Source organism: Poecilia latipinna, unplaced genomic scaffold, assembly GCF_001443285.1.
Source record: "Poecilia latipinna isolate Pla-1442-1.1 unplaced genomic scaffold, P_latipinna-1.0 Scaffold811, whole genome shotgun sequence".
Lineage (NCBI taxonomy): Eukaryota > Metazoa > Chordata > Actinopteri > Cyprinodontiformes > Poeciliidae > Poecilia > Poecilia latipinna.
In genome coordinates this window covers 122,030-133,268 of record NW_015113427.1, presented here as the reverse complement: position 1 = coordinate 133,268, position 11,239 = coordinate 122,030, and the positions used below count along the sequence as shown (strand labels likewise).

The 11,239-nt window shown below is 37.3% G+C and overlaps 1 protein-coding gene across 8 annotated transcripts in view; it reads left to right on the top strand.

The window, feature by feature from the left end:
- The first annotated feature begins 1,234 nt into the window (after positions 1-1,234).
- The window catches only part of megf11 (multiple EGF-like-domains 11), a 113,245-nt gene continuing 103,240 nt past the window's right edge, over positions 1,235-11,239 (top strand). For 6 of the 8 annotated variants that reach the window (XM_015047153.1, XM_015047159.1, XM_015047158.1 and 3 more), the window contains exon 1: positions 1,235-1,420. The gene's annotated coding sequence lies outside the window, so the exon portion shown is untranslated. The remainder of the gene's footprint in view (positions 1,421-11,239) is intronic. The other 2 variants (XM_015047156.1, XM_015047155.1) reach the window with 1 other exon arrangement.

Genomic DNA, 11,239 nt, shown 5'->3' with positions numbered 1-11,239 from the left:
GCATACCTGTCACAGGCAGAGAAGTGTCAGTACATGTGAATGATTTTATGCTGCTTGATCTTTCTTTCAGGGTTCACAGAGAACTTTAAGTGTGCATTCTTGCGGAAATATATAGCTTTTAATTATAATAATTTAGTCTTTCCAGGCAATTTGCCTACTTTCACACCATATAATTTTGAATATTTTAGTCATGTATGAAAAGAACATAAATGATCCTTGATGGATACCAAAAAGAAAAGACCAAGTGTCTAATAATATATAGGTTATAGACTTTATACTTTTAGACTTTAAACTTTTCCAATGTTCACTACAAGCTGGAATTTTAGGGTATATTAAATATCAGCCATTCAATTATTTCTATTTCATTTTGCATTTCATTTTCTAAATGCATTGCTTAACATATCAACTTTGTAACGAGATATTTTGGGAGGCTTGCTTGCAAGCTAAGATTCCTAATCATGTGGCAGTCATCTCTAATGAGTGGGATGTGTTTCAGTCATTTCTAATGAGTGGGATGTGTTTCAGTCATTTCTAATGAGTGGGGTGTGTTTCAGTCATTTCTAATGACTGCCACAGCTTATAGTTGTGGTTGTTTTACTTTCCAACTTTTTATTGAGGTATATTCTTACATTTTAAACTTAATCACAAACCAATAATTATTTCCAGTTTCAAACCAAACGGTCAAAATGACTTTTGTTTTATTTTAGCGTATTAAATGTTAGTCACTAAAAGTACATACATTTTAAGCATGCATATTCATTTCTGACTGTTTTATTCTAAAAGTATTTGCTATTAATTAGAATTCACCTTTAGGTATTTAGATATTGGTTCACTGTAAAGGTCATCTTGGTTGGTGTCCAGCAGATAATGGCAAAACTGATATGGGCTGTATTATGAATTAACATGTCAACTTAGAATTTTTTTTTTTTTTTTAAATGATGTCATACGACTTGTAAAAGACAGCGCGAGGAAGTTCACCTTTAACTGGATGGAATGGTTTTCACTTGTGTTCTACTCAGACATTTAAAACCTGTCCAAATAAAATGTAAGCAGGTCCGTTCACCGACTGGTTTCAGTTTGTTTTACCAGTGTCGTTGGTGGTTACCGGACAGGACAGTGGGGGTGCTTGTGGAGGTGTGGGGTTGATGGATGGAGGTGGGTGTTGGGGGCAGCATCCGCACCTATGACGTCAGCAGAGTTTAAAGTGGGCCGCGCTTCCCCCCGTGGAGAGGAGAGAGAGCTGGGAGGAGGAGGCGGAGGCGGAGGCGCTCACTCACACCTGACTTCTGCTCAGTTTGAACTCCACAAACTACCTGCGCTCCCACTTTCGGCATATGGAGCTCCGCGTCGGGCAGTGGAGGCTCTAATTTCTACTGTTCTGTGGGGCGACAACTTGCAGTTTCAGGTTTCTCGAACGGCGGTGAGTTTAAATGCCTTTTTGTCCCGCAAAACCGGGCTTGAATAAGTAAAAAAAAAAAAAGAGGAGACTGATGATGTGTGGCAGTCCCATCATTGCCAGCGTGTGACAAATCTGTTTCAATTTTATTTATTTATTTATTTTTTTTTTTGTCGTTTTGTCGATGTCACGTATAAACTTGCGGTGCAGTGTTTTTTGGCGCTGCTGCTGGTTTAGCTTTCTATTTGATTAGACTGTTGGCGAGTCTATCCCTGGAAATGTGTTTTCTCTGCCAGAGGAAAAGGCTGTATCATCCCAGAGAGTCCTAAAAATCTATTGCAGCGTGCTCGCCGATGTGATGTTTTCATTTGCGTCTCAGTCATCTCTGCCACGAAAAGTACTAGTTTGAAGATGTGTTTATGCTATGTAAAAGCTGAATTGGAGCCCCTGAAGACTAACGAGTCTGAAATGTGTTGCAGGGTGAATAATTAATCCGAGCTGCTTTATTGTTATCTTTTTTGTGTGTGTGCTTTCCGGATTTCTGAGAAGTTTTGTGAATCTGATTGATTCTTAAATTTGCATTTTCTACCACGTGTTGAATGTTTAAACGGACATTTTCCTATGTCCATTTCGTTTATAAACCTTGGTTAAGGAAATGCTTTATTTTCTAAGACTTATAGGATAAGCGGTGATTTTGGATTTAGAAATTAGACATGCTATGTCATTCCTGAGCCACTAGATGACAATAGAGTTCAAGCTGAAGCAGCTGATTAAACTTGCATTAGTCTCCAACGAGCAGACATGCACCACTGTGTGATAATGAAATCATTACAGCGGCTGAGTCCCTCTGTGGGAAAAAATAAACAGCCCAAGATGGTCCTTTGTAAAATCTATCTTTTTTTTTTCTTTCTTTAAACCAAATCCCAGCTAAATGCAAACAACGCACATAAACACACACACCCACGCAATCAGAATCACTGCTGTAGATAGTGTTGTTTGGCCCTGTTTGAGCTGCATATATTACAGCACATGCTCTGCATGGGCTCTCTGCATTATAGCAATTTGTCATGAAGTCATTCATCGCTAATGCTTCTCGGCACTAGAGCCACGCAGGTTTCATTTTGACCCTGAGAGTGACGCTTTGCATGTGCATTGGTGTAATGTTTGTTGTTGTTGTAAAGAAGAATGTTTTAAATAAGGCGCTTTAAATAAATAAGTAGATTTCTAACTACTCTGGATAAACATTCTTAGTCTTTAATGATTTATTGTTTGGCTTCCCTCATCCTCACCCTCCCCACATAACTAGGCAAACAAAAAACATCCACAGAAATCCAAATGAATAATTCACATTATCGAAACTAATGTTTAACTTTTAAATATTGTTTGCCGTTGTATTAAGATGTTAGATGAGCAATCCCATTGTCACAACAGTTTCAAATCAATTATTAAAGTAATTTAAATTCTTACATTTTTGCGCTCTCCGACTCGTTGAATGTTTTTTCGGTTCAGTACTTTCAGAGCCAACTAGTGTGGAACATCAATTCTCTCCTAATTTTTTTTTAAGTTTTTATCTAATAAAGTACTTCTTTTTTTTTGTTTGTTTTTGTAACCCTCATAAACAATCCTGACATCAGGCTTATCAAAATTTATCTTTCGGTAAACTTATTTTCCACAGTACCTAATTAAAAACTAACAAGGCAATGCATGTTCTTTTTCTCTTGAAATTTTATCTGAAAAATTGTCACACACCACCACTACTCTTTCCTTCGAGAGCAGTGTCGGATTAGTGTGATAACGGATAAAATAATTTTCATCATGTTCAATTAACTTTTTATTTTTACACTTCCTAAAGTTTCATCAGTATAAAAAAAAAATTAGAACAAATTTAACGCGACCCTATTTTCCTTGAATTGTTGGATTATTTATAATGAAAGTCTATTCTGGAACCTTTTCATTCGGTCTGCCGGGACACAGCGTGCATTTGGTCACACTGTAAAGTAACTTGCAGCTTTAAACCCATCCCCTCAGGAAAAGTGACTTTTCATTAAATCTTGTGATTTGCAGGTTGTTGCTGTAAACCACCTGGTGGTCCTTTGAGGTTGAAACTGTGATTTCAAACATCTTTTCTTTTTTTTTTGTTTTTTTGTTTTTTCCGCTCATCGATGGTGAAAGCAAATTGATACTCAGTTCAGCTTCAGCAGTTTCAGCTCTCTCAGGAGAGAGCCAAGGACAAAATTTGCCATTGAGACGTGAATTATGACATTATTTAATGAGAAGTGAGCAGACACCTCTGTCTTACTTTTCTGAGCTATTCCAAACGAATGGATCCTACAAGAGTGCAAAGGTTGCTCATGAATTTTATGAAGGTTTGTGTGTGCGTGCGTGTGTGTGTGTGTGTGTGTGTGTGTGTGTGTATGTTTTACTGTCTAGTAAAGCCTTTCAGCTGGAAATCCCTATGTTTGGCTTAATCAATATGTTTAATTAGTGCTGATTAATGAAAGAGCGGGCCTGTAAAAGGCTGACAGCTTTCTTATTTCACCAGAACATCTTCTAATGAAAAACAGGGAAAATTGCTTTCCGTGGTGTGGGGATTGGATTCTACACGTTCACGTGGTCATTTCGAGACGAAATCTGTGAAAACGGTCCACAATTTTATATTTCTGTTTGACACATACAAGACAGTATTTTCCTTCTTTTTTTATACGTGCAATTAATGTTTGATCAGCTCCTAATTCAGACAGAAGCTCAGTAATCTTTTCATCTCTTACGAATTAAAGGATTTGAAAACATTTGCCAGCACCTCATATATGTTTAGAAATACTTTCTCCTTTAAGCCTGCTTTGCCCCCAGCAGCTTCTCCTACAGGGAGCTCCCAGAATGACTTTCTTTGACATTTTACAATTTTGACTATTAGAACTGAGTTAATTTATTTGCAAGAGCAAATCTGAAAAACCAGTACAACACTGAAAAGTAATTTCAGTGTTGTACTGGTACATCTCAAAGGATTACAATACAATTAAAATGTTGATATATATTTTTTAAACTCTTTCTCACATGCTGTTTTTATTTTAATTATGTAAAGCACTTTGAAATGCCTTGCTGCTGAAATGTGCTATGCAAATAAAATTTGATTGATTGATTGATTGATTGATTGATTGATTGATTGATTGATTGATATATATATCAGTAATTTATTTCAAAATGTAAACACATATTGAATTGGTTTATTATAAACAGTGGTATTTTCCAGATATCTGTAATTTTTTTTAAATAATTGTGCTTTACAATTAATGGAACCCAATAATCCGGTTTCTTGAAAAAAAAAAAGTATTTTTGAAATACTGAAAAGTGCATGCATGTAGTGTACATTATATGCACAGTACAGTAATCGTTAGGGTACCTTTTGCATTAATTACTGCATCGATGCAGCGCAGCAAGCAGGAGTCTGTGGTGTTAAAAGAACCAGGCGTTAAAAGAACCGGGTTCTTTATTGCAGCTCATCTGCATTGTCTGCTCTGCTGGCTCTAATCTTTTTCTTAACTCCATAAATTATCTTTGGGATTTAGATAAGTCAGACTAATTTATCCCCCCATGAAGTACAGCAATACTATGGATATTAAAGCTATCATTGCTTCTGTTAGTGGTGTGAAGAGGAGCTGAAGTCCCGATGAAGAAGAAGAAGAAAATGCAATCAGCAACTCCACAAGATTTCGAGCAGGTGGAAACACGAACAGCTCTCCTCTCTTCCTTCAGACTCTGGGCTTTTCCTGCCAGTTATACGCTTTTAATGCCACATGTTTTTCTTCCACTCAACTTTCAATTAATGAAAGTTGAGTGCCTGGATAGAACACTATGTTCACAACCAGCTCCTGACCTTTTCCGTCAGCAGTCTCCCATATGATGGTGTTGGCCATTAGGGCTACAGCACAACCTATCTGTGTTGAAAATCCCCCTTTCTTGCTATTATGCAGTATTCTAATATTCTGAGGAAATGAATTCTGAGTTTTTATCAGCTGTACGCCATCACATCATCACAATGAATAGAATTAAATTCTTGAAATATATTACTGTAGATGAGAAATCACTGTAAAATAAGTTTCACTGCTTCAGTCAAAATTACCAAAGTAACCTATCAATGACATTCTGATGGCACACCTGTAAATATGAAATTGATTTTCCAGATTACATGTGAGCACCTCAATAGACTTTAATATTTCAGAGTAGTTTCTTTTGGTTTGGTGCGTTTTGAACACCGTGCCGTTCTCTGTCAGATTTTCTCAAAAGTAACAGCAAGAATGACCTTTATTCTGCAAATGAAGCTGTTTTTGCTCAGCAGTGACTGATAGATCTTATTATTTCAGCAAAAGTACTATGAGCATTCAGCAAATACCCTGGAGCCATAGCAACTACATTAACAAAAGTTAATGAAATATTCGGTGGCAGGAGTCAGACTTTTCTTTAGTTCTGAAAGCTGTGGCATTTACATTTTGAACTATAGAGAGGGAATGAAAACAATATATAGCACTGCATGCACCTGCATCTCATCTGTCCTATATATGTAGACAAATTTATGCATAGCCTGAGGGGTGTAGTTTTTTGTTTTGTTTTTTTGACCGGAAAAACCAGCAAACGTTTGTAACAAACAAGTTTTTTGAATTAGCACAAATTTTCCTTTGAGTGTTGATCATCAAAGCAAAGTCATGGTTGTGCATGTTTTGCATCACAACATAGCTGAATGAATGCAAAGTGATGCTAAATTTTAAAAGCCACACGGTTTTGCTCCTTAAAACAGCTTAGCTGGCTGGCATTGAACAAGAACACACACAAAAAAAAGAAAAACAAGACGTTTGCAATTTAGATTCTGCTTCAATTGCTGTCCCAGAGGTCTGGCTGTGTCTGCATCTGATTATGCTTGCATGCATTTAATTAATAATTTGACAATGCGTGGCATTGATGCTGGTCAGCCAACACTCTGCGGAGGAATAGATTGCCTGAGCCTGATATCCAGCCATGGTCTCTTAGCGAGGCACAGAAATGATGAGCTCAGGCAGATTTCAGATACTGAAGCTGCAGCGGGGAGCTACGTTAATCCCCCACTGCCCTCCCTCAGGTGCAGCCCAGTACATGAGCGCCACGGACTACAGCCTGCCACGGACACGCGGGTGATCCCTGATTAATGCACTGATCAGTTCTTTTCTGGTTTGTTTTAATGGCAAGCACGTCCCCTGTGGGAGTTTGATGACTTTTTGCTAATACTGCTGATGCATGTGCTTACCCATGCCACTTTCTTCGTCCCTGTCTTCAGAAAAGACCCCTGCCAGAGCACCTGAGTATTCTGACGTTTATAGGATGTTGGTAGCAGCACAAGGATATGGGAGCAACGCATATTCTGCTGGAAACACAGGATGAACTGAGGAAATGAGCTGTGATAACATCTCAGCATGCTGTGATGTATTGTGCTTTGTTGATAAGGCTATTATTTAACATTGTGCCTTGGACAGCAAAATCCCATTTTCCATCTCGGTTATATGTTTTTCCGCTTATAGTTTACTCCCTGCCTCGGCTTGAGCTTTAGCTACTAATTAGTGTGGAGTCTAAAAATGATTTGATCAATTATTCAAACATCACAGAGACTATTGCTAATCTTCTTTTCTGAGTACCGAGGTTCCTAAGAAGAAGCGGAGAATTGAAATATGGTCCTGTCAGAAACATGCTGAAATTTAATATTTAATGCTAATTTGACAGCATCAAGAAGGTACTGAGAGGCTCTAAGAGCATTTTGAGGCATTGAGAAAATGACTCAAAATGAATCTGATTCACTGTAAAAAAAAAATGTCTTAGGTATGAAAAGGCAATAATTTATTAGTCAGATTATAGAAAGGGATTTTTTTTCTTTGAGCTAAAGTGAAAACCTTCAAGATGTCACACATGAAATGTGGAAAATTAGTACAGGACACACCAAGACCTTTTTCAGAAAAAAATACCTCAATGGCTAGACTGACATTAAATTCACACCAGGTGACAGCCTAAATAATGCACACCTAAAATAAAGTAAAGCAAAAAAATAAATAAATAAATAAATAAATAAATAAGCATATCTCAAATGTGTTTGTTACATGTAATAAGGTGGAATGCCACAGGGAATAGATATTGAACAGGCATGCTTCACATATTTTCAGTATTTCAAAGAAAAACCTTTTTTAGCTTGCCAGCTGTGTTTAAAACACAGGTCAGTAAAAATGTTCTTAGCATCATCTGTTTGTGACATTTATGACTAATAAATCAACGTAGATATGTGAAATGTGTTGTGCAAAGACAAAATCCAATGCAGTTTTCAAGATTTCTTAGAAAACTGTTATTAAAAACATGATTGTTAACAAACTGACTTGATTTTTTTTTTTTTCGTCAATGACTTGACTTAAGTCTCCAGGTCACAAATTGTTATGGAAGTTGTCAGTGCAGATGTAGACCACATCTCAGTGGGCTAACAGATATGATAATAATGATTCACGTGTCGTATTAAATAGTTCTTCTGCAGCCTGATGATAACCATCCTGACACATCTAGACGGGAAAGTATTGTGATCTTGTCACATTTGGCTCTCGATGTGTGATAGACGATTAAGGTTGACAAACGATTCACTGTGCTCAACTGTCCATTAATATTATGAGGCCCATTAGAAGGTGATACTTGCCTCTGGCACCTTTCACAGACAGACCTTACGACAGGCTTTTTTTATGCTTCCTGGTGCTGCTGATATTTTCTATGAAATTTGCTTCAGACATGGAAATGCATGGCACGCCATGCCCTCTTCTCTCTGCCACTTTAATCAATATGTGACATTCACCATACTGGTGTCTCATCTCAGCCACATGCTGCGTCTCTACAGCTTACCAAATGGCCAAGATGCATCTCCTCTGAGCTTCCCTGATCAGCTATGGCAGAAAAACTTGGACCATTTCCAGCATCTGCTGATGGATCTTTGTTCTATCAGTGATGCGATTCAAGCTCCCTACCATAAAGCTCCCATACCTGTTCAGCATTGGTTACCTTGCTTGTGATCAATGGCCAGCAGTCAGAAAACTGAATAGAGCACAGATTGAACCACAGCCGGGATTTGGATGCTGAAGAACAGCCCTCTCAACAGGAGTGACTCATGAATAATACACCAGCTTAGTGGAGCGTCCCATCTCTTCTTGCGCCTTGCAGGTGATGCTTTCACACTCAAACCTGCACAAAGAGGTTAAGTTTTGGGGCACAAATAAGAGGCATCTTCAGCTCCAGCATAAGGCACTTCTGCTGGCCACAGCTATGTGAAAACTGAGAGAGAAAAGAGGCTTAGAACGTTGAGAAAGGCTTTCAGAATGCAAGAAAGCTGTACAGCATTTTAAGGATATTTTATTGCAAACTGAATTGTTCAGAATTAAAATTATCAACTGAAGTCCCGCAGTATATTAAGACCAGTGAAATATAATGAAATAAAATGTATAAAGTAATTTATATGTAATTAATGAGATAATATTTTATAACCAGAAAAGCAAAAAAATAAGTCACACCAACCTTTTTCAGTGATGGATAAGTAGCTCAATCACATTTTTCTAAACTTCTTGATCCTCAGGTTTCTACAACTGAAATTGACTTTAAATGAAATACGATGCCTATTGCTGGAAACTGAACATTGTTGGGTTTTTAAAAGGTATTTCTTACAAAATTATGCCATTAGTGGTAGGGATTAAGGGCACTGTTTGTTTTCAGAAATATTGTACAATGTAAGGAGAGTGGGTGAGATTTGCAAAAATGAGGAGAGTAGGCCTTGTTCACTAAAAATATTTAGTTTGAAATATTTCTTGCCCTAGGATAATGAAACAAGGGAATTAGCAATACAAGCCAAGTCAAGCTGTAGCTCCAAAAGATGGTGGTGGTCTGGCAAAGAAGATCGGCTCCAGATCATATGTACCCATCAAGGCGTGGGTATACAGAACTAGAACAGGGAGCTTTACCTCTGTCTAAAATCTTTACATAGAGAAAAATGGCAGTCAGTGGTCGGTTGCAGCTGGTTACATTTATTCTTCCCACTCCTGTTTTCAATGCTGGTGCAGGCACCCCTTCGTATCATTCTCCTAAAACGTGACAGTTTCATTCGTAATTGTGTTTTATCAGAAACATCCAGTAAAGTGAAAATGGACAAAAAAAACTTCTCAATGTCAGTTATTAACTCGACTTTACATATTGCACGTGTTGCTCAACTTACATTCATCCTAAGATATGTGTCACCTGAAGGACACTCTCACGAGCTCCTTCTGAAGTTTCTACCAAGTGAAAGTCATGCAATTGAAGCTTTATTTGAATCTCCAGAGCAAAAGGATTTGGTTTTGCTGGTTAGGTTATTCCTATTTGTGCATATATGTGTTCAAATGACTTTTATGTGTATTGTACTAGTGTTACAATTTATACCACTTACACCGATTGCTTTTTTCTGGTTTTGGAAACTTCAAAATGATGCAGGTTGTCATCATGTTTTACACAACATAAACATCATTTTTTCTTACATCCCCTAAGATGTTTTTTTGTGAACAGGGCCCATAAATTAGCTGAAGTCCAGGAGCCCACATCCTCCTAAATACGACCCTGGTAACATCATCTCTGTTTTGTGACTTCTGGCTGTGTTCTGTGCTTCTTTGTGTGCCCTTTCGTTCATGCTTTTTACATATTTCTTGACTTTAGACATCGTAGTAATTATAACCATTGTAAGCTAAAAGCCTGAACACAATTGTAACATGACATAATCTGTTAAAGAAAAAAAAAAGATTAAGTGCTTGTAGGAGGCAAGATAAACATCAACTTCTAAAAGATGAGCAGCTAATTGGAAGATGAAATAAGATACCGTGTTGTCATTTCAAGGGATGTCAGTTAGAGTGAATTATTCAGGTTTTATTTAAAAAGCTATAACATTATAACATGTTTGTTAAAATGTAGTGTTGCACAAAAATGCCTAGGAAAAATGAGCTCAGAAACAGTCCAGCAAAGAAAGATAGTAATGCTTAACCAGCTGGAGAATGTTACAAACGACCCAAAAGAGTTCAATTTAACAATCACATAGCCACCATTGTTTTCATTACATTATGACATAAGACCATATTAATTTGTACATCATGAAAATGTATGTAATTTCATCAGCGGTTACCTATAACATCTTAATTATAAAATAAATTATTGGATTCATTGAAAATACGGATACTTCTGTATCCATCAGCCTGGGCATTGCAAGAGGCATTTTTAATTTTTTTAAAGCATTAAATCTAAGTAGATGTGTTTTGTTCAAGTGGATTCAAGGACGTTTGAAAGGTTGAGCTGGCAACAGAAAAGGAAAAAAAAAAAGTGCATCCATCTTTGATGCAAATCCAGTTGATGGAGCTCTCCTTTCACCAAACTGAGATCACCTGGTTGCATCATTAATGCAGCTGGAGCATAATTTCAGATTTAATAATCATGATGGCAGGTCATTCCACTTGCAGTCATTGACTAGTGAACCAGAAGGTTAATGCGCTACACGAGCAGTGGGCGTACACTACTGATCTAAAGAGGGGTGTAGGAGATGTAGCTTTCACGCAGACACAAAAAGTTCATTTAAAATGACTATTTTTGGACATGAAACCTCTCCTTCATGAAAACACATCTGACCTGTGAGAAATTCCAAAGGCTCTCCTTTTATACCAAGAATAAGAAATGAAGTTTATTCTGCATTTTTCAGTCTGTCCAGCTGTGTCCAGTTGCAGTTTTATTTATAGTGCCTAAAGTTTTCTCTTCATGCTATTTCCTTTATCAAATAGAAGCGCAAATGCT